The sequence below is a fragment of the Oncorhynchus mykiss genome, chromosome 17 (assembly GCF_013265735.2).
Source record: "Oncorhynchus mykiss isolate Arlee chromosome 17, USDA_OmykA_1.1, whole genome shotgun sequence".
Lineage (NCBI taxonomy): Eukaryota > Metazoa > Chordata > Actinopteri > Salmoniformes > Salmonidae > Oncorhynchus > Oncorhynchus mykiss.
The window spans coordinates 35,344,244-35,349,472 of record NC_048581.1 but is presented as its reverse complement, the minus strand read 5'-3'; positions in this window follow the sequence as shown (position 1 = coordinate 35,349,472).

Sequence of the window (5,229 nt, the reverse complement as noted above, 5' to 3'; positions counted from 1 at the left end):
CTTCCAGTCATTTTCTCATGAGGAGAGAGATGGGTGCCTGCTCCTGGTGAGGCTCTCATAGCCATCAGTGCCAGAGGCAGGACTTCAACCCATGTCAACTTCGAACCTGCACACACTTTAGCTATCTTAGCTTTCAACTTTTGGTTTGACGTTCCACCAGACCTTGAGATTGGGGCCTATACACAGATCCAAATCTGTGGGTTATGCCAAATCTTTCTTCCACCTGTCTTAGGCTACTGAAATGTGAGCCACTGTCAATATCCCTGGGTATTAGTTTGGTTTGTAGCCACTTAATGACTGACTTGGCATCCTCTTTTGCTGTTGGTATTGCCTCTAACCATTTGGACACCTATCTACCATAACTAAGAGATAGCGTTTCCCTTTGGTTACATTGTCTGCACCCTTTTTTTTCAGTAAGTTGGCTCCCTTCTCCTGCAGCGGGTGGTGGGCATCGTCATGGCCAGGGCATAGCGTTCCCTGCCATATCTTGGAACTGAGGTTGATTGGTTGTATGCAGGTGCTGGCTGCTGCAGGTGACTGGGTCCTGGTTGATGGTGTTGCAGAGGTAGGTGTCCCCCGGCTCCACTACCACGTCCCCTACCTCTCCATAGGCGTTGCTGAGTGGAGAGTGGCTGTTGACAATTCCGTGAATAATGGCCAGGAGTTCCACAGTTGTAGCACACCCCTCTGGGTAGACCGGTGTAGGTGCCCCGTTGTTGCCAATATGGCTGCTGTTGTGGCGGGCCATACTGCTGTGGGAGAGGGTATTGGGGTGGTGGGGCCCCAATAGGAGCAGTGAGTGGGATTGCCTGCTGTTGGATCATCTGAGAGACAGTCTGGGCCACTATTTGAAAGATGTCTGTTTTATGTTCAGGATCCTGGGTTTCTTCTGCCATCTGTTTCTTTGGGTTTTCACCTTTCTGTGCCTCCTTCAATTGGAGCTTCAGGAGTTGTATCTGGAGGGACTGGACCTGGCTCTCAGCACCCCCCTTTTCCTTGTTGTGCTGGGTCACATGGTGGTGCACATGCGTGTTGAATTGAGTCAGTGGGAGTGAGATCAACCCTACCGTTCCTCTCAGTTTCATTTTCACATCTCCAGGACACCCGTTCACCACCATTTCCTTCCACATGCTGAGTGTGGTGTCTGTGTGATCGTATGGTTCTTCGTGGACCGATCTCCATGTGGTCTTAGCTCTGTCCAGGTATGCTGCTGGATGCTCACCTGGATTGATGGTAAATGAAGACAGGGTAGCATGGTTTCTTTCTGTAGGGTATGCTCTGCGCAGTTTCCCCCCATAGTATGGTCCTAAAATGTTCCAGTGGCAGGGTAGGCTGGTCGTCGTCCAGGTTGGCTGCTTTCATGAGAGCGGTCATTGTGCCATGGTCGGTTGCTCTGGCTAGTAGTGCTTTCATATCTCCCAGGCAGAGATTCAGACCCGAAGTCAGAGTCTGAAGTTGGAGTAGCCATGCTGAGGCCCCTCCATGCAGACTAGGCATTTGTTCCATCAGTGTGGTCAGGTCAGTCATTTTCCAAGGTTGGTACTCTAAGAAGCGTGGATCAGCTGCTGGGCGTAGGGGAAACATGCAGGCTCCACCCCGTTCGGAGTCCCAGTGTTCTCTGGCGGTCACTAGTTTAGCTCTCAGTCCGGCCTGCCGGGCAGACATCCGGGTGGTGGTAGCCCTCTGGGTGTCGGTCACGTCCGTCACCTTTCCCTTCACTATGCCTTCGATGTGGTATTCACCCATCCCTTCTCCTTTGTCGCCCATCAATCCTCTTGCTAGGGCTATGGATTTATTCAGTTGTCTTCTTAGGTCTTGTATATCATATTCTACCTCTACACTGGTGGGTGCGTGTCTGTTACTGTCCTCATCATCTTCCATTGCCTGGCTCACCTGGCTCTGGCTGGATCCTTCCTCACCTTGCAGGCTGTGCGGGGAACACTCTCGGGAGTAGGCGGTGTTAGGTGTGAGGAAGCGCACACCGCCATCTGTACTCTTCGGACTCGTGAGAGAGCCCACAGACCCCCTGAGGTCTATCAGGAGTGGTCCGGTTCCGGGGAAAACCCCGGAGTTGCATTGTTGGTCCTGTTCCTGGGAGGTGTTCCCTGGACCTGGAGTACTGGTGGTGATTTGCTCACACATAATCTGCCCTCCTGTTATTCCAAAACTCATAGCCCCATTGAGCTGGCCTGCCTGTATGCTTAGGACTGGGGCCTGTATTGCGGGCTGGGTCCTGGTGAGGAAAGGGTTGTTACCGTGGAATGGGTTGTGTGACGGGCTCAGCCCCCTTTGAGTATGGCGGGGGCTGAACTGCCTCCATTGACAATTTTGGGTATAGTGAGGGAGAAGCAGCCTCAGGGGGAGCCGTGGGCTAGTTCTCAGGCGGGGCTTTAACATCCCCCGACGCCACAGTAGCCACGCACATCATGTCTGGTTTGTTTTTTGGGCTGCACCCTCCTACACTCCTCTATAGCCCATGTCCCTACCTTCAACTCTGCTTCTGCCCGTTCTTTCTCTCTTGTCCCTTTCTTTTGGAACAAATTAGCTTTGTTCCTCTCTGTCTCACTTGCCATTGCTTTCCCTACGTCTTCCTGTAGCTCTCTCTGCATAGCTTTGAGCCGCTCCTCAACAGGAGGGGCTCCGCTAAGGTAACCTGCCTGGGTCCATTTTAATTTTATTCCCTCCCATACCGACTTTATTTTGTTATACTGTTCTTTCCCTCCAGCTCTATCCATCATGCTCTGATCTAAAAAGCCATTGAATTTAATTTTGGGCGTGGTTGTTGCAGCCATTTTATTTAGTTCGTCTGATAGTGTATAATGCGTTATTTAGGTATATTCAATCCTTACTATGTGGTGTTTATTTCTATCGTTGTATGCTTAGCCCGTCCCTGGTCGAGACCAGGGATGTACTGCTGTGCTGGCTCAGGCTTCCACCCCCACCCTCGCATACAAAGGGGGTTTTCAGTATGTGACGCCCAACCACGTGTGTGTTTCTCCGGTATTTTATTTGAATTTGTTCAGCGATTTATTTAGGTATTTTCTAGAAATGTTTCGGTGATTTCCTTTTGGAACAATATATTAGTGAAATCAAGCGATTCTATAACAATTGTCAGAATAATTTTATCACTTTGGGAACCGGTATTTTTTATTCGGATTTGTTCAGTGAATTATTTAAATACTTTCCAAAAATAATTCAGCAATCACCTTTTGGAACAATATATTAGTTAATTCAAGCGGTTCTATAACAATTGTCAGAATAATTCTATCTCTTGGGGAATACCGACAGCAGAAAGAGGGAAAAATAACAACCAGTCAGCATTCAGCACGGCGGCTGGGTTAACTCACAGCTCGGCGACTGGTAAGAACAGTATTCAGCTCAGTGTCCGTCAATATTACACCGTTTATCTATTCACAGTATGGCAATCATTCCCCAACAAATGTTCTCTCTGAATTTGGCACAACAAAATTGCGGAACGTCAAAACTGGTTATATTATGTTACAGTTTGATGTGCAATGGTCACATCATTCCCGATCTCTGTCTTGTGGAACGCCAAATTGACATGTACTATATCTATTCGACTACACCTCTAACATAACCAATTAAACAGTCTACAACTTATTTAATAGGATATTTTACATGCAGATTCAGTCGATCTAACAATTAACTATAACCACACCTCCAAGACCTATTCGATAATACAACATATCAATAGGACATTTTACATGCAGATTCGGTTCATCTAACAATTAACTATAATCACACCTCCACAAGACCTATTCGATAATACAACATATCAATAGGACATTTTACATGCAGATTCAGTTAATCAATTATTCAGCTTCACTTCATACACAACCTGATCAACAGGACGGTTTTCTATGCAGATTTCAGCTCATCAATTATTCATTTGGTCAACACATTAACAAATCATAAAAAGTTATATTATGCACAAGATATCTTCTGACCTATGCCTTCAACAGTTTAGTAGCAATTTTAGCAACGATTCATACTCACCCTCAGTACTACTGATCAAAATTTGGTTGTAGGCTAAGATACAATATGCAGATTTTGATTTAACAGGCTCTGCTTACCTTTTATGTCGAGCGCTCTGATCAGTTTCCTGAGGCAAGTTGAATGGCCGACGTCTCCTAGCGAGAGGTCACTTCTTCCGTTTGTTCCGAAGGATGTGCTGTGACAGTCTTAGAATGTTATCGGTGGTTGATCTTGCTTTCCTGAAGCCAGCTTGGTGGATTCCAAGGAGGCCCATTTCCTTGGTGTGGCCGCTCAGTCTTTGGGTGAGTACTCTCTCAAACAGCTTCCCGACATGACTGAGGAGGCTGATTGGTCTGTAACTTGTGACGTTGTATGGGTCTTTGCGACAACTGCAGATTTCCAAGGTGGGGGGAAGTAGTCTTCCGAGAGACATGCTGTGAAGAGGTTGGAAAGAAGGTGCAGGTATTCGTCAGGTGCTTGTTTGATGAGTGTGCTGTCAATGTTGTTTTCCCCTGGGGCTTTGTTTTTTGTTTTTTTGCGGGTGAGGGGATGGTCTGCTGGTGTCAGATTTGAGGTGTACACCGTTTACTGCATTTCTCTGTCGACGATGGTTTTCCAGTCTTTGTCAAAGAGAGGATCGTCGGGACAAGAATGAACATTTTGTAGGTGGTTTCTGAATAATGTTGATTTTGAGACTTTTGCACAGGTATGATGTTATTGGTTGTCTCCATTGATTGTTTAGATTTTTTGCCAGAAGGTCCAGGGGTTGGTGTCTGTATCTAGCTGGTGATAGAAGGCAGTCTACTGTTTCTGTTTGTGGAGGGTGAGTTGGTGTCTGTGATTCTGCAACCGATTAACTTCTGTTTTCAGGTTGGGTGCTCTTGTTCTAATAAAGTCTCTCCGGATCTTTCTTTTCTGCTTGATGAGACTGAGGATATGTGGTGGGAGTTGTTGTTGTAGTGGTCTGGTGGTGGTAAGTGAGATGGTCTCTTCCCGGGCCTGGATGAGGATACTCACTATTCTCTCCGCCAGCTGGTCCAGATCTTTGGGGTTCTGCGTTGTTACTGCAATATTTGTTTTCTTGTCTGTAATGCAATTTCTGTATTTCTCCCAGTCTGCTTTCTTGTAGTTGTATCTTTGCTTTTTGGGTGCGTGTTGGAGAAGGAGGCAAGGACGGGAAGGTGGTCACTTCCCTCGTCGTGGCTGACAGAGAAGCTTAGCAGCCAAGTCCGG